The sequence below is a fragment of the Lethenteron reissneri genome, chromosome 3 (assembly GCF_015708825.2).
Source record: "Lethenteron reissneri isolate LAM-NWPU_2019-01 chromosome 3, ASM1570882v1, whole genome shotgun sequence".
Lineage (NCBI taxonomy): Eukaryota > Metazoa > Chordata > Hyperoartia > Petromyzontiformes > Petromyzontidae > Lethenteron > Lethenteron reissneri.
Genome location: NC_083781.1, coordinates 4,280,838 through 4,300,095, shown reverse-complemented (window position 1 = coordinate 4,300,095; position 19,258 = coordinate 4,280,838). Strand labels below are relative to the sequence as shown.

The 19,258-nt window shown below is 46.2% G+C and overlaps 1 protein-coding gene across 5 annotated transcripts in view; it reads left to right on the top strand.

Annotated features, from left to right (window-relative positions):
• Positions 1–19,258, top strand: part of LOC133345308 (caskin-2-like) — a 418,730-nt gene that overhangs the window by 245,496 nt on the left and 153,976 nt on the right. The window lies entirely within an intron of this gene.

Genomic DNA, 19,258 nt, shown 5'->3' with positions numbered 1-19,258 from the left:
ACTGCACGCGCGCGTGTGTGTGTGTGTGGCAAAATATGAGCGCTCAAAATGCTACTGTGGCTCAAATTTAGTGCTCGGCAGTTACAGGAGAACATCCCCTTCTCCGCGGTGATGTTAGGGGACGAATATTGCGACATCACATCCACACCTGTCAATCCTTCATCAGTATCCTACCTTACTACAGACCGATTCAGACCGTATTGGTCACCCCGTGCCCCTTATACATCTCAACGTTCATCCTACAAAGTCCCATCACAAGGGAGAAACACAAATAGATAGACACATGTGGTTTTTTGCCCGTTTTGAAACGGCTATACGTCGTATGGACCTGAAAACTCAATTTTAACCTGTGCAAGAATACGGGTAAACCGTATGGGTTGAATTTCGATTTAATGCTTTCGTGACTGCAGGGATTCATCTTCTTGTTTTTTTCGGTAAAGTCACGTAGAAGGGAAATAATAAAATGATAAAAATAAACAATAAAATAAAATTCTCACGACGTTTTGGCCACAACACAAGCAGCCGTCTTCAGGTGAAGAAACAGAGCTGTCGGAAAGACAGCGCTCCAATGAAGACTGCTAAGCTTGACAGCGTATTTAAGCTGGGTGGGAGGAGCAGAGCGCCTTGACAAAGGAGTTTACATATCAACAGAGGAATTCGTGTAAATGCGATTGGTATTACCTTAGAGTCGCGGCATCTCTTCAGAAAGGTGAGAGACTCGATTAGCTGAGCCTTCTGATCCCGGAGTTTGTTGAAGGATCTCAAGGTTATGTGGAATCCCTCCCCGTAGAGGTGGTTAAATTTCGATTTAAAGCTTTCGTGACTGCAGGTTGACATGTTTGCATATCCGTGGAGTTATCCGCAATGATACTCTTATCCACGGGGTACATGTGCATAATCACGGATAATAGAAAGAAACAGGGGCGCGGATAACAGGATATCTCGCGGATCCTATAGTAGCAACGGATAATATAATAGGATCCGTGTTTAATTAGGCCACGGGTAAAAGCGCCGCTGGTCGGGAAGCCAGTGGTGGACAATTTGTGTTCCATGATAGGGCAGAGACAGCTACGCATAGGAGAACCACGACCGTTGCCTTCCCAATTTTCGTTACAGCATTGTCAGGTGGTGTCCATTCATTAAATATGTCGCAGATGGTAATTGGCTGTATCAGTCATGGCTACAATATCGGTTCGGTCATAACAATGAAGAGCCCCGTTGTATTACCAGCTGAGCTATCATCAGCCATGGGCAATCTACTGCTGGATGAAGGCCATCTCTCGTCGTCACGGGATGTGAAGATCATGAGTTAACTAAAATACCCTGCCAAAAATGCACTACTTTGACGCACGTATCCCATTGCAATATTCTGGAGACAATATATATTCTTCGAGGCATGGAGAGAATTTCCACGCAGTTTTGTGTTTGTGCATTGCATGTAAAGTTTGGATCGGTTTGGTTGGTATGAGTGTGTGTGTGTGTGCGTACAGTAGTCACAACATGCAAGTGTAGAATACCACCTGGTTATCTTTTTTGAGGCTTGATCCAGAAAGAAATAACAACATCTGATGATGTAGTTGTGTTTTTTTTTGGCCGGACGTTTCATAAATGCATTGAAGAGTTAACCATGAATACTTTTTACTCTGTTAAAATATTTCACCTGGCTAATCCCTTGAGATGGAACATCGTCCCGTCTGCAAGGGTGTCCAGGGGTACATAGTAACAACAACAACAGCCGACATTCGCCATGGCGCTTGTGCCAGGCTAGGTGCACTTTGAGGCCACGTCATGAGACACGTATACAACATTTTTTTAAATCTACATGTTCAGTGTACATTTATACAATGTCACATATGTAGACAAAGACAAAATGATGATCCCCCCATATAGCCTCAAATTACTTTCGGGGCAAGTGCTATGGGCGAGCACCTATGAAGGCCATCACGGCACACGAGGGGGTGGTGTGACCAGCGCCATGCCCTGTTGTCTTTGTCTCCCTAGTGGCGATGCTTACACACTGCGCCAGGTACTAATTTGAGGCTGAGTCAACCTAGAAGAGGCCCAGGACTGGTTCAGATATCTTCCGCTGATATTGGCCGTTCGAGGGAATTGTACTCGGGTCGCGGGGTTGATAGCACAGAATGATAGCCACGGTGCTTTCACGCCCCACGAACATCATAGAGACAAAGATCCCCTGTGTAGCCTTAACATATTATTGGGGCAAGTGCTGTTAGCGAGCACCTATGAAGGCCGGAATGGTACAGGAGTGGGTGGGTGGCCAGCACCATGCCCAACCACCTTTGTCTCCCTAGTGGCGATGTTTACACACCAAACTGGGTACTCATTTGAGGCTGAGTCGACCTAGGGGAGGCCCAGGACCGGTTCAGATAATCGTCACTGGCGTTGACCCAGGAGCGGGAATCGAACTTGGCTAACGTATACCAACAGTTCATAATAAACGTGTTTGGGTTAGATCGCGTTATTTATAAATGTGTCGTAACCCTCCACCACCCGACACGGCCAATCAGCAAAAAAAGTGTCACGTTGACAAAAGACAAATAGTTCACTGCTTTAGCTCACCGGTGTGTTGAAGAGTGAAACCACAACATTAAAAAAAATTTGAGTACGACGTTTCGCTGGTAATTGCATCCAGCATCATCGGGCAATTCGCCAGAATGGTGAGGCTCTGCTCTTGCGATCTAACCCAAAAAAAACGTTTCTTATGAATAATATTGGTCGCGAAAGCCTACGTGTTAAACTGTACAACAACAGTGCCATATCCTGTTCTATTTAGGATTCATATGCTGGGCACTTTACAACGCCAGCCGACGGCGGTACACACATATATACGACGCGTTCATACATTTACACCTGGGTTATATCAAATGGCCCCTAACCGGGTGTGGGTTTGTCAGAAGGAGGGCAAGCAGCAGCTCCGTCGCCGAGAGAAGCTCGGCTGATTCGGTTCATTTTTCTCCGCGAAATGTGTGCGCGGTGCCCTTGGCCTGTGTGACAGGTGAGCAAGTACGTCTCGGAGATAGTGGCCTGTCATTTACGGCGCTTGTCTTTGTGAAAAATTGACTTTTGTGAGTGCAAGTGCATGATATGTGATACACGATAATGGAAATGAATGGCAATAAATATTGATAAAGACTCGCTGGCTGACCGTACCGCAATGCGCGATGCACGGTATACTCGTGTGGGGAACACACCACAGTGAGGATTTATCAAAGTCCGTCTATGCACAGAATGTTGACAGCAGAAAAGTTCACTCCACAGCATCGTTCGGCTTCGCTACGGTCACTTCCCAGTGTATTCCTCACTTGTGTATGTATGTTGAACTTCTTTCACACCATACGTAGCCAACCGCGCTAATCAGAGATGCGGGGGAAGGATAAACTAAACACAAAAAGCATTTCTTGGGAAATTCGTTTTCAGTCTCGATTTCAAAGTGTGCACAGCTCCAGTGTGCACACTTTGAAATTCCACAAGTAGTGACTAATCCCATATCTGCATTTTCCATAAATGTGCTAAATTCCTCTTGATATGCAAATTCCTTTGTCAAAGCGCTCTTCCCCCTCCAACCCAGCTTAAACATACACTGCCAAGCGTGGTGGTGTTCATTCAGACGCTGTCTTTCCGACAGACCTGTTCTTCACCTGAGGACGGCTGATTGCGTTATGGCCGAAACGTCGTGAGAATTATTTTATTATGTTTTATTTTTATTAATTGTATTATTTCCCTTCTACGTGACTTTACCGAAAGAACCAAGAAGAAGCTCCAGTGGCTTTCTAATATCGGACGGAAGAAGCGCATCTGAAAGCGCGCAATGCAGTCCACCGTCTTTGTTCGATGACGAGCAAAACTAACGGACTGTGATCGACCACGCGGGGTACAACTCACAACCTCTGCCACCACCTTGCAAACATCAACCTCTTGTTGGGCACTCCAGCCCTGGCGTGTGTGACATCCGTCAAAATCCCTGCCGCCCATCGCGCACACGGCACCCTGCGAGATTCAGACGCAGACGGAATTTCCTGCACGGCACGGCGGCCACCTGCCTTGGGTCCTGGCAACGACCTCCAAGGAGACGCCATCGCCAATCGGTCACCGGCCCGCGCCCACTCCCTCACTGCTGTGCAGCGGTTGGACTCGCTGCCCACGCCGGTTTGATTACTACACTGGTCAACAACAACAAAAATCTGGCCTGGACTTTTGCAGCTGTTTTAGACTAATTTCAGGGTGCTGATTCCAAATCTGGGCTCAATTTTGCTCTATCACATCTCATTTTTATGCTATCGGCATACCCCATTTTCATTGATTTTTCCCGAAATTAACTCTGTCACTTATGATTGCAAGTTCTTGCGAGTCAGTCACTGCTTTAATGTTAAAATATGGTGCTGTATTTTTAGGATAGTGTGTTTATAATATCATTTTATGTAGATATCCACATTTATTTAATATTTTTCTTCTGCAGTTTTTATTTAAAATGGAATATTTGATATCTCAAAAACCTGATGTGATAGACAAAAACTGATACCAGATTTGGAATCAGCACCCCAAAATTACCTTAAAACCGTTGGAATACCTTATGCCAGAAAAAGTGTGTTGACCAGTGTTATTGACAAAGTTCCTTGAGATCGTCGCCCTGGAATCGTGAGACACTCTTGGCACGTGCAGAGATCCAAGTGACGGTCTGCGGTCCTCCTCTTGTTTTCCAGTCTCGCGTGATAACGCGTGCCGGTGGACTCGTGACGAATGCATTTGTCGATTTTCTATGGGACGGGTTTCCGTTGGAGTGCTCTCCACGAGTCCTGCGACCAAGGGGAAGAGCTCAGAGAAGATAGCGAGAGGCTGTGAGGGCAAGATACTGGAGCTCGCGCGCCTACTGTGCAGCAGTGGCGGGATCTGGTGGAGGTGTGGTGGACGTGTGTGGTTGTTGAACTTCTTTCGAACCGTACGTAGCCAACCGTTCTAATCGTAGGTGCGGGGGAAGGACAACAAACTATGGGTCTCTGTGTGAGTCTATTGGTCTCTGTTGTGATGAGTCTATTGGTCTCTGTGTGAGTCTATGGGTCTCTGTGTGAGTCTATGTATGCATGTTGAACTTATTTCACACCGTACTTAGCCAACCGTTCTAATCGTAGGTGCGGGGGAAGGACAACAAACTATGGGTCTCTGTGTGAGTCTATTGGTCTCTGTTGTGATGAGTCTATGGGTCTCTGTGTGAGTCTATGTATGCATGTTGAACTTCTTTCACACCGTACTTAGCCAACCGTGCTAATCGGAGGTGCAGGGGAAGGACAACAAACAACACGCAAAAAGCAATTATAAAGAAATTCGTTTTCAATTTAGATTTCAAAAGTGCATAGCTCCAGTGGATTCCCAACATTGGAAGAAAGAGGGTGCCAGTCGGACGCTGAAGCGCATCTGAAAGTGTGCGATCAAGTGAATCGGCGGCCTTGGCCATGATGACAACTTGATGTTGATCTTGAAGTTTCCCCCATCAGAGTTTTGCCGCTCGTTTTGTTTGGGTCACGTATAACACGCACGAAGACAAATCGCGCTCGTCGCCTTTGAGTACTGATGCACGTGCATAAGGCAAATAATGTCATGGCGAACTTGTTAAGCCACTTCGAGGTGCGGGAGTCGGAGGGCTTTGTGGAAATGGTGAAAGGGAAGGAAACGATGCAGAGGTGTGGTGCCACCAACAGGCTTGACCGTGATGACCCCCCCGTTCCTTGGTCGTGAGGAAGTGTATATTAGCTGAGTGGCATCATTTAAACTTTGACTACAATCACCATCAAATCAGTGGGAATTTCGAAAGGACAAAACAAACTTGATCCGCCCATGGCCTGAATATCTTTTTTTTTTCAAAAAGTAAACCATTTCAACTTCCCAGCAACAAAATGTGACGTGAGTTGTAGTATTGCTGAAAACGTCAGACTGTGCACCATGAGCGAAAGAGAGGAACCAAATTATTTTAGACACGTAACTATCGTATAGGCGTGGTGGAAATCCATCAGAAGCTGTTCATGCTTGGTAAAGTGTAAGAAAAACAAAAGTAGACAGCAGAGCCTACGTTGGACAGACAGTATTGTATACCGTACATCTAACTGGGAGGAAAGTTTGTCAACACTACAGCAAAGCCCAAAACTCATAACTTTTTTTACACTCTGAATATATTCTGTATGTTACAATGCCTTTCGTTGTGATTCAGTGCAATTTGCATCTTGTAACAGTCACAGCTTTCGCACGGAGGCACGGGGAAAACCACAGACAAGCGGGAAGGAAGCCGGACCCGGCACCAACAATTGCCCAAGGTCTGCGGTCCTACATTAGGACGTTTGACTACTTCCGGGAATAGATGTTTAGTTGGTTGTCTTCCGCCCCCCCCCCCCCACCTCCTATTAGCACGGTTGGCTGTGTACGGTGCAAAAGAAGTTCAACATGCCTGCGTACACGTGGGAGGAAACTTGGTGTACCTGGAGAAGACCCGCGCGTGCGAGGGGGGCCAGCGTTCAATCCCCGTACAGATGGAACACAGATGGGAACCAATCCACATGATGCACTGCCATACCCTGGCAAGCCAGGAGATGGTCACCTCCGACACCCTTTGGAGGGGGTGTTACAAAGATTTGAGTGGATCGACCAACCCTTGCCCCATATCCTTTATTTAACCAGGAGATTAAATACCTGCATAGGCTCATTGAGACACATATGATGCATTGCCTCTTTTCTAACGGCGACCTGGGTTGCATTTAGTAGTTTTGAATACACAAAACGTTTAGAAAACATTCAACACGTTTAATTTAATGTCAATGAAGGAAGCGGTTCAACAGTGTGTGGGCGAGGATTCTAATTTTGTTTGTCTCTTTACCTCGTCCATTAGCGCGTGTGAACCCCCCTTTTAAGCATTTGATGAATGAAACCCCCTTATTTGTAATAACATTATTCAGAGAGCTGTTATCCTCAGCAGCTTTGATTGACACAATTAAGCCTGTTGACTGGCACAATTGGGAACAACAACGCTGAGTGTTAATTGACGATTAAGCTCTTGCGTTTCCCATCGATGGGTGGCCGCGAGCGTGCCAGGTTCGTTCATGTCGGTATTTTTGGCCGCGTCCACGTGAATGTGTGCGGAAAATTTAATTTGCAGACATCGCTGTGGGTAAAACTGAAGAGCAGCGGCAGTATTTCTGAAAGTATGCTTTGTGAATTAACCGGTTTGCTTGTAAAGCATATATATGTACAGCCATATATTTCTGTTAGAATTCTGCGAGCACAACAAAATGAGCACTGAGGGGTGAACGATAAATGCATCGTTACCGCCATCGGCCACATTGCATCGACTGCTGGATGTACGGCACATGTATTCGTCACATATTTCCCCTTCACCTGCAATCGGCACGGTTGGCTACGTACGATGCGGAAGAAGTTCAACATTCGTACACCATTCACAAATTAAAACGAGAGACATCATCTTGACCGTCAAGGGGAAGCCAAGTGGGGCCCGGGCAGCGCACCGCGCGTGAAGGGCCTTATAGTCGAGGCTGCTGAGGACAGGGTGGAAACCAAAAAGAGGGAAACATTTCTGGGAGGATAAGCCCCCCCCCCACCCCGCACGGAGACAGAGCAATGAGATGAGAGCAGGAGCTTGCGATGAACTATCTCTTCTTGTGTTGTTTTTGTTTTAAACGGAACATCGCTTGTATAGCGGCCCGGGCAGCGATACATAAACAAGACGAGGGAACGAACGGACAACTCGAGAAAGGACAACGCTTCTTTCAAAAATAAAGTGTGTAGGATAAACTTTCTGGAAGAAAAAAAACTTGGCGAATTTTTAGTTTGTTTTGCGCTGGAGTTTTGTGCCGTGTTTTTCTTCTGGCATCGCGAGAATACATTGTGGGGGATTTTTTTCTTTAAGCAGTCAAACTTTTCGATTCATATGCAACAATTCTCCATAGTTTACTTTTTGACCAGGAGAAAGGAAGTCACGAACCTCATCCCTTTTACCGTGGGAATTCGCTTCAATGCGGAGACAGCCGCATGTTGCCTCAGCTCTGGGATAATTCTGACCCGATTTTGGCAAATTCTCAACCGATGCAGCTAAGACTCCAGCAAAGTAGCGATTTATACTTACCTCGTGATTCGATACATTTTGACGATTTTTGGGGGAGGGCACGGCTCCAATAATCAATTTTTTTCACGTCTCGTTTGTAACCATCTCATTTGTACCATCCTTTTGGATTTCTCCGTCTCGCCCGTACCATTAGCCTACATGCAACAGCGTGCAGTTTGAATACATCAGCAGTAATGTAATCGATGATTAGAAACGTGCTTTGATCGGCGCATGGTGAGTGTAAGACAGGTAATCAATCCTTTGTTTTTATCGCAGAGGAGTCGGTGAGCTCAGGATCCTGTCTCTGCGATTAACCGCACACTTTTCAAGATGGGGCTCGCACTTGCTCACCATTGCACATTGCTGCTGTGTCCCAGCTGCAGTAATCACTTCGGTTCAAGTTTCAAGTTGATTTAATTTAACCAGGTGAGATCCCAAGAGACCAGGATGGAGCCTCGTTTTCGAGAGTGACCTGGGGCATTAGTCTGCTGTCAGTAGAAGGCAGCGATTGCTGCGTGTACAATCCAAATGGGGTTATTTGCCGTGTCATTTTATCATTTGGCAAATTTGTACCCTGACGCCGGCACACAATGGCCTCCGAATGATATCGGGGGGATCTGTAACATCCGGTGGGAATCGGATGGTGCGTATTTTTGTCGGTGATAACCAGGGTGGCCGCCCGGATTTGAACCGACAACCTCTGCAACAAGCATCAAGCTCGTTGTTGCTGGGCCATTTCACCCGTTGACACAAGATGTCTCAAACTTTTGTCCCCCGTGGCTTCCCCAGGCCCATCTTCCCTTGGCCCTATGGACCTTGTCCATCCACATGAGTGGACAGTCTTGGGGTCGGGACACTTGTCAGTGAGACAGTTTTTTTTTTACAAATGGTTGATTGCTCAACTCCACACTCTTTCTCTGAGTCCCTTGGCTGCTTTTGGGCCGATGGGAAATGACCGTTGGTTTCATCGAAATCTCCTTGTGATGCATCGTTGCTTCTCTCCATCCGTCCCTGCGACTTTCAACGGACACATCTTCCATTGTTTCCATCGCTAGAATGACACTCATTAATTTTTGTGGACAATTAACAAAGTGCCTCATTGTATTTTAAGCAAAGCGGGTGCCAAATGGCTGCTTGGATGAGTCGACCATTGTGAGCCATTTTCACCATCCGAATGGTCTGGGCTTGGAAATGCAATTGCGCAGATGAACATCCAACCCAAATGGACCGTACTGGATCAGTGCGTCTGAATAATGGAAATAGTATTCAAAATAAATGTGCATTACATTCGACTTTGAAATAATAATAAAAACCTTTGATGTGCATTTCCATGAAATACTCGGCGCGTCTGTTTTGAGATGTTGCAGCCGGTAGCTTTGAGTGATAGAAATTGAATCTAAGTAACTGTGTACATAGATTTTTCAAGAAATATTTACATCTTTGATGTTACTTTCAAGTCGGTGATCCTTGCGGCAGTGTTAATGCAATGCCATTGGAAGCTTAAGAAATATACTTTTATTTTATGAGCCTTGTTTATAATTCTACAATTGATAAACGATTTTTTGTTTTATTTCACCAGGTAAGGCCCACTGAGCTATATAGCTGTCTTTTCAGGAGTGAGCTGGGCACAAATGATAGCTCAACGACGTGGCTTATCATGTAGAAATATAAAACAGCTAAATTCACTTAAACGCATGTTGAATCTAATGTGGAGGGAAATGACCGGAGGACCCATAGAAAAATCCACGCTACCACGGGCAGAACATGCAAACTCAAAATATACAGCAGGCATTATGGTTGGGATCGACCCACGACCTCCTGTATACCAGGCGAGGTAGTTAACATCTCCGTGGTGATGTTTACTACATCTCGTCACCGTCTTCGCCAGCTTCCTGAAGAAGACGGCGAATTAAGGACATAAGCAATTTTAACAACTGGGAGGAGTATCTAACGCCAAATTTTTTAGTAAATATGTAATGCGGGCGTAAACGGCCTCGCGGATATGACGTCACGGGGGGAGGGGTTAGGTCACGTGGGGGAGAGGGGTAAGCTCTTAAGGGCGGTAACCGGAAGAGACGGGAGGAGAGTGTGGGAATAAAGACAGAAGGAGGCCACGCAGGGCAGAGGGTGGAGAGTGGCGCGATCGCCACAGGACGGGACTCGGCACCGTTGGCCAGCGGTGTCCGGGCACGGGGGAACGGAGAGCAGCGGTGGGGCTGCAGAGAGAGCAGCTGGGAGACTACACAAAGGCGGAGAGGCTAAGAGGGAAGCCAGCAGCGGAGCTGCATCGGGAGCGGGGAGAAAAGGCTACGTGAGCGACGGCAGCTGTCAAGCTGCCGAGCGGAAGGCTCTGAGTGAGGGCCGTGTGGGGCAAAGTTGTAAGAACCCAAATAAAGGACAACGGAGACAGACACAGTGGAAGAGTCCTTTATTACAAATATCATGCGCAGAGCTGAATGGAAGGGAGGCCATTCTCGCCGACGTCTTTAAGAAAGGACACGGCGCATGGAGAGCGAGAGAGACCGAGACAGATCTACAATGTCTGATTAAGTGGAATTACATGTGTAAATAAATATTTTCAATCAAGAATATTAATTTCTGTTGTGGGCAAAAGAAAAAAAATCACCCATTTGTGCGACTCATGTCAGTTTTGAAACACATTTTTTTCGTCTTTTTTTTTCATAATCGCCAACAAGGGCAGAAAAATGCGAGCTGGCAGGGAAACTTTGCTGGGACGAGCACCATGGCCCTGTCGCCGATGTCCGGCCTTGCCCAGCTCCCCGCGTCCGCCTTGTCAAAAGCATTAATTTAGCTGCGGAAACAAAGTGTCTCCTCACTCTGGCTCCAACGCCCGTGGTGTGTTGTGCTTCCCCAAGCTGAGTTGGGGTCGCATCAGCTGCAAGACAAATGGGGGGGGGGGGGTGTTTTGTGAGATAATCGGTGGCCTGGCGAGTACCCACCATCAAATGCACTGCACGTGGTGTCGTTTTCGTTTTGTGTGCCTTCAAATGTGGGGCTTAAACTAAACTCCCGCTCACACCCTCTCACTCAGGTGCCCGTTAATTGCCCTGACAGGCGAGATTCTTAACGAATTTCTACTGCCCCAACCCGGACATCACCACCACATTGTGATTCGATGAATTGACATGATCCAGGGTTTGCAATTAGATTCTTGAATCTTTTTTTGTTGTTGTTGTTTACAGTGTGGGTGGGTGCATTGTAGCACATCTCGTGGCTGCGTGGACTCTTGTCAACCAATTACAAATAATAATAATAATCAAAAACGAATGGAAAATAATGGACTCTGCCGTGCACGATTTGGCATGTCGTGCGAGAATGAGTGTGTGACTTTAATATATTCATCTTTTTTTAATCATCTTTTTTTTTAATCACGGCTGCTGAGCATGGAACAAAGAGGTCCAAAGTGGCAAGTGGCCAGCCGACAATTGCTTCATGTGCATCATCAAAAGACAAAGATCCCCGGTATAGCCTTACCAGACTGTTGGGGCAAGTGCGGTTAGCGAGTAGAAGGTCCGGCACGGCACAGGAGTGGGCGGGGTGACCACCACCACGCCCGGCCACCTTTGTATCCCCAGTGGCAATGTTTACAGATCATTCCAGATGCTCGTATGAAGTCACTTGAACCTAGCGGAGGTCCAGCACTGGTTCGGATAATCGTCACTGGTGTTGACCGCGAGTGGGGAATGGAACTGGGATCGCTGGATTCGTAACAGCCGTGCCGCTAGCAATGTGGATCGTCACACACCCACTTAACAAAGGCCGTTCGTTCACCGGACCGTGCATTCTTTTCTCTTCAAGTGCCGTTTGCAACAAGCTGAACGTCTCTATTCGCTGCCTACGTGTGCGTGGGTTTGTGCCCCCTCGCATACCAAGAGAAAAAACATACGCTAATTGATCCGGGCAAGCATGTTAATGCTTAACACTGAGCAGCGCTGTCGCCAAAGGGTGGCATTACACTGAGAAATGTTCCCCGTCTTGTAATAAACACAGCGTGTGGCCCGCTCGAGATGAATATTCAGAATCGAAAAACACCCAGTGCTTGCGATTACTCAAAGCCATTTCATTCCACACCGTTAATGCCTTTATTATTCATGACAAGTAATATTAACTTTCTTTTTTTATTCTAAGCGTGCATTTGTTTTCTTCCAGTAATGCGTCTAGACAAGAGCCCTTTGCATACGCCAGGGTCTCATTCGGCGCAGTGCAGCGAAATTGTACAAACGTAATTTTAGCCTTTTTCTTGGTGGATTGCGGTGAATAAATAATAATAAATAATAACTTTTGGCGTCATCTGGTCGAACACCATAGGAGACTAGGCTCTAAAGAAAGCTGTCTCTGGTGTGGACCAATCAGTTTCAAAGACAATGTATACATTATCAGAATATTGTTTTTGTTTACATTTGACTGCAAGTATTGTGGTTAATGCAAGCATGATTCCTTGCAAAAGGTGTCAGTTTTGTTGCCAGAAAAAAGGGGAAAACCCCTATTAGAATAAATAATACATTAATAAATCCGCGAAACTGCGTTCTGGATCTCCAAATTTTGTCCACCAGCGTACTGGCTTTTGAGACCAATAGCATTCATCACAATTAGTTTAACCAGCTTCGACATGCTGAGTCTCATCAGCAGTTTTGTTCATGACTTCATTTATACAGCCTGAGTGTTTCTAATATGCGGTACACTCAGTCTCCTTTTTGCCAATGACAAGCTGCAGGAACCCCTTTCACGGCTAAGAATGTTCTCCGATAAGCGGAGTTTTAACCCTCATTTCCGATAGAAAACACTCGTCCGCAACTATCGTTCACGACAATTGTGGGCGATGAGGTGGACACAGCCGCGGCACGCTGAAAAGCGGGACCGACTGCTCGACTGACAGCACCCAAATGCGTGTCGGGCACACCGAGTTCAGCGTCCTTTATTCCGATCTTCTCCTCCGCGCGTCACGTAGTGCTCGCGTGTCCACACGTGGTCTCTGTCTCCGTTCTGCCGCGCTCTCGGAAGCGTGCGCTAATCCACACTGACGACTCCAAAAGAAACGCGGCTCATTCATTTTGCCCATGAATGTGTGCTCTGTTGATGGGTGAATAATAGACGTGAACTTTTGTGTTTTAAACCAAACCTTTCCACGTCCTTTTTATTCATTGCAACCGGACAATATATACACACACACACACGAGAACAAAACAACCTCCCAGAAAACAATCATGTCGTACATTGTGTGGGATGCACCAGTGTATTAACAGCTGAGCTACAAGCAAACAGCGTGACTCTATTATTTGCTGTATGTGCACAACTTTAAGCCTTAGGAATACAAGACAGATTTTTTTTCCAGGATCGCTGGCATGAAGCTCGCTTCTGGGAGAAGGTGACCCGTGTTCTGAGGCTGTGCGTTGTGGACTACGACTGATCGAGTTGTATTTTCGAATGCCCGGCAGACTGCCCCTACCTTAAATTAACAAAGCTCTCCCGTGTTTCAACGACGCTCCCATCACGTCAAAGGCGCGTGAACAAAAAGGGGAAACGATGCGTCCACGTTTGATGTTAATCATTTATCCCCGGTAGCATGAGAACATGGGAGTGGAAACACTGCCAACATTCGAAAGGGGGTAGAGTGGTGGCATAACTTTAGCCTCACTGGTCACTGAATCAAACGACCCGGGTTTGATTCGTGGCTTTGGAAATAACGTGATTTGTGTCTGGTATCTGAACCAGTTCTGGACTCCCTCACATCACCAACCGGCCACACTTCACCAGTAACAACAAACGTCCATGACTCACGCACCGTGGGGAGCTCTTCATCAAGCGGTGGATCGCCAAATGGATGAAAATTATTCGCATTATTAGACACATTTAAAATCCTTGTTTGCTTGTCATGATCTGCTGGGATAATCATTGAAACGCCAAACTCCCGATGTCTGTAAATGGCTGGGGTTGAGTCGCAAGATACTAACTACTCTTGTGTTTATGAAATGGCCTGAAACTTTATCTCTTGAAAATAAGTTTCAAGCGGCCAAAAGCCTCCTAGTTCCAGAATGAGTTTATCACTCATCAAGATATGTATTTGAAGAGTGATTGCGCTACGAGAAAGATATATGTTTTGGCTTGCGATGGTTAAAACTAAACTATTTTTAAATCCTTTATATTAAGTTGACTTGCTTGCTTGCTTTCGCGCGCGCTTACGACCGTGCAAATCTTTCGGTCGTGTTTTAACCCACTTCCCGTGATCCAATCGAGCTGACATTTTGCACATAGACTCATTGTGCGTGACAATTTATTTTCGTTAGAATTTTTTCCATAACTTTACACTTTTTAGGAAAAAAATAATTATATTTAATTACCAATTGCTTAATGGTGGCAGGCAATCATCTGACCCATAGGTGGCAGCCATTTCAAGCCAGAGGACGAGAGGACTCTAGCCGCCACGCATATAAAGGATTTATAGTGAAAAACTTTGTTTTTGCGGGTTAATTTTTTTATTTTACCATGTAAGGCCCACTGAGCTCATATAGCTCATTAACTAATCATAGCTCGACGAAGTGGCTTATCACGTGGAAATGTCTCGCAGCCACAGACTCCAAACACGTGCTGTTGATTCTAAATGTGGAGGGCCTGAAGAAAAATCCACAAGACCTACGGGGAGAACACGCAAACTCTAAATATTCAGCAGGCGCCAGGGTCAGGATTGAGCCCACGACCTCCTGTATACCAAGCGAGGTGGTTAACATCCCTCAATGGTTACAGGGTACCCTGTAACCATTGTGCTGCTTCTGTCATTTATATTTGACTGGACGTATATCGTTTCTGGTGTAAAAGGGTACACCGAATGTGACTTCTCAAAGTAAAAAAGAAATGTTCATCAACGTAAATTGCTCACTTATTCATAATCAACGTTTTTGGGTTAGATCGCGTTATTTATAAATGTGTCGTAACCCTCCACCACCCGACACGGCCAATCAGCAAAAAAGTGTCACGTTGACAAAAGACAAATAGTTCACTGCTTTAGCCCACCGGTGTGTTGAAGCGTGAAACCACAACATTTACACTCAATTTGATTTTTATGTTGACTTTGAAACGGACATCTGGCGCAGTGAACATCAATTCTCAAGCATCTCCGTTAAACCAGTGGTAAGCCACATTAATTCATAGCCTTTTTGTGTTTAGTTTGTTGTCCTTCCACCGCACCTCCGATTAGTGCGGTTGGCTACGTACGGTGCGAAAGACATTCAACATACAAACATTCCCATGTTTCACTATTTATATCAGTGTGGAGTGGTGGCGTGTTTCATAATACGCTTCACTATTAACGCAGTTACCCGAGTTAAATTCATGGCCGCGGCTAACATCGGTGGCAAGCAAACTGTGGTCACCCACTTGGTTCAAATGTTGCATCGAGGATGGCAGGCAATGACGATAATGAGCGTCGGGGGGGGGGGGTGGAATGGTAAATTGAGACCACATTTAGACATTCCACTTTTTGCTATCAATTTGCTGTTGCTGCATTAGCGGTCAGCAGAACGAGTCAAACGACTGAACCCTTGCAAAAAGAAGAGGTCTTAAGGGATATAGACGTGGGTCTATGCGAAGTAATCGCCATGACGAGAGAGCGAGGGAGAATTGAATCCAGCCTCAATCGTTATTCACCATCCTCACAATGTTTGTGCTCTGTAAATAAAACACAACGTTTGTGTGGCGATACGTGAAACTTTTCCGCCCGGTTTCGAACCGGGGAACCTTTCGCGTGCCAGGCGAACGTGATGGCCACCACACTTGCAGGCTGTGTGAAATCACTTGCAGGGCATGTGAAGCAGCAACACACTTCACTGGCATAGGCCCATTCCAACTGCAGTTAAGCCGTATGATGAGCGGATGGAAGAGAAAAGGAAAGACGCGTGCCCTCATAATTATCGTCATCATCAGCCGTCGTCAATCCGCTGCTGGACAAAGGCCTCTCCAAGCCGCCGCTGCAACCACTTGCGCACACCTGCACACGATCTGATTTAATCGCTCGATAATAATAACAGCAGCAGCGACACGGAGCTAGAGGCAGTGCTAAGCGGCTGGCCCTGGGAGATGGAAGTGCATGGCAGTGCGTGGAGAATGACCGCTGGCGATGACAGGGGTTTGGTGTGCGTGCAGGTGTGCCGCTGCAGTGCCACCGGTATGAATTTGTAACGTGTCAAAACAGTCCCCCCCCCCCACACCTTTGTGATTTATGAAAGCTGAGGGACACGTGGCAGCCATCCAGCTTGTGCAATGTGCGTCCTGTTGGCTCGAGGCTCCGTGCCATTACAAGTTGACCCTTTGGGCAGGGCTTTGGTTTTTTTCAGGACGCCGGACTATGCCACTGGGGAAAGGGCAGGATGTGAATACGCAACAGCTTAACAGATGCAACGTCTAGGGCCGAACCATTGGAGGGCTTGATAGGGGATGGATTTGAAAACGGTTGTTCGGGCGTTGAGCGTTTTGCATCGCAATTCCGTACAGCGCGTAACCCCCAGTCGCAACCGTCGAGCGTCAGCCTGCGATGTGGCTCAATCGTGCTTGAATCCTATTTATCGGCAAATGAAAACGTCTCATTTTGAAGGCGTCGACGCGTCGCGCGCATTGTCCACGTCGTGTGTTTTCAGAAGAGCGTGACAAGGATTGGAGATAAGTTCGCGACATCGAGAGGATTGTTTTGTAACGAGTCCATAAAAGGGACCTCGTTGAATTCCTTCGTTAACGCGCGGAGTTTAACCTCGCAGAGTGCCGCGCCGCACGTCCCGAGGTATCGTGCTCTGCTCGCCGTAGCGCGCTCCGGCAACCGCTACGATTTTGGGCAGATTTCTCCAAACACAGCCCAAATCCACAAGGGCGATGCCATGCGGAGGAGCCCCTTTATTTAATTAAATATAATAAAATTTTGATTTAAAGCTTTCGTGACTGCAGGGATTCATATTCCTGGTTCTTTCGGTAAAGTCACGTAGAAGGGAAGTAATAAAATAATATGAATATAAAACAATACAAATTCTCACGACGTTTCGACTGCAACACAAGCAATCATCATCAGGTGTGAAATCCACAGCAAGAAAATCCACAGCAAGAAAATGTTCTTGCTGTGGATTTCACACCTGATGATGATTGCTTGTGTTGCAGTCGAAACGTCGTGAGAATTTGTATTGTTTTTCGATTTAAAGCTTTCGTGACTGCAGGGATTCATCTTCTTGGTTCTTTCGGTAAAGTCACGTAGAAGGGAAGTAATAAAATAATAAAAATAAAACATATTATTTTATTACTTCCCTTCTACGTGACTTTACCGAAAGAACCAAGAAGTTGTATTGTTTTATATTTATATTATTTTATTATTTCCCTTCTACGTGACTTTACCGAAAGAACCAAGAATATATATAATTAATAAATGTTTTATTGTGCAGCGTTTGTTATATACTATAAACGCTTTTGAAAAGAAAAAAAAACAGGCGATCAATTTAGCAGATGTAATTAATATTCAGGCCAGCTGGGCAGCTCTAATGGTCAACATGCTCGTGGCTCAGCTGGATTTCCGTAGAGGGTAAAGTTCAATTATCACTGCCGTATGCTAATTTAGATCCAGAATTGCTCAATAGTGTCCTGTAATTTATTACCGCGGATGTCGAAGTGACTTGCCATCTTCTATGGATTAGAAGATGCCCCTTTTCTCCCCTGTATCGTAAAGCAAAAGTTGGGGGAGGGTCTTGTAATCTGGTTTGTGTGTGTGTGTGACCAGCTTTGTATAACTTTCCGGAGCATCTTATAATGATTATTTTCAAGTAGAAGTGTTTAAGCCCAGATCCAAAATGTATCCCTTCATCTGTACACGGACAGCCATCTCCTTTCAGAATATAGAGGGAATCTCTCTGGGCTCTGAACCTGGTTAAACTATTCTTGGTTCTTTCGGTAAAGTCACGTAGAAGGGAAATAATAAAATAATAAACATAATAAACATAATAAGATAAAATTCTCACGACGTTTCGGCCACAAAGCAAGCAGCCGTCCTCAGGTGAAGAACAGGGCCTTCGAGAAGACAGCTTCCTAATGAACACTGCTAAGCTTGGCAGCGTATTTTTTTTTGGTTAAACTAATTACGTTAATTGATGAATTGCTTGAAAAGTCATGCTCACGTTGGACTGTCAACATGAGCTCAGGATGATGGTTCTGGTGGGATTGGCTTGGAAATTTTTTTGGCAGCGATTTGTACCGATCATAATTCCTCATCTGCAATTCATGCTCATCGACTTGAGCGAGTGGCATTATTTACACACACATGGGAGAATACACTATCTATTTGTTGCCATTATTTTTAAGCGCTGTTGTTTATCCTGCTTGCAGTAATTTCCGGCGTGGGTTTTTGTGTCGATTGCGTTGCTCTCATTAGTTTGCATATTCCCTCTCCTGAAATGTGCAGTAACTGCCACCACTTGCTGACAGTCTTGGGCTGTCGTCATCCTCGTGAAAGAGCTTTTTAGCTCAATGGAGACTTACTCAGCTGAAATAATACTGGTAGAAACCTCCTGGTTACACCAGCCCACAGGGGATTATTGTGTCCGTCCGTCCGTCGTGCACCCAAAAATGGGAGGGGTGGGGCTGGGTGGAGAGGGGAGGGTGAGGAGGGGCTGGATGGGGAGGGTGGGGAGGGGCTGGGTGGGGAGGGTGGGGAGGGGCTAAGTGGGGAGGGTGGGGCTGGGTGGGGGGTAGGAGGGGTGGGGCTGGGTGAGGAGGGGCTGGTCACCCTGTGGTGCCCTTATAAAACTCAACGTTCAACCCCCTCACAGTCGGGCATATTTGCGGAATACACCACGCCGCCGTTGACCCTGGCCATTGACCGAGCAACCCAACGTTCCTACCAGCTCCCTCCGCAGGAATGTGTTAAAGTCTGAGTCCGAGTCTGACGGCATTATTTCGCGAAGTGGAAGGTGAGATCATGCATGGTAGAGTTATGCTCAAATTCGAGTCTGCACCCTGTCAAAATTTTGCACAAATGTACGGGCACGCGTCGTACTCCAATATTCATGAAGAGGATTCCCACAAATTATTATGTGACGCCGCTACTCTGCCAGTGGTGCACAAGCACAATTAACAAACAGCTAAACACATTTG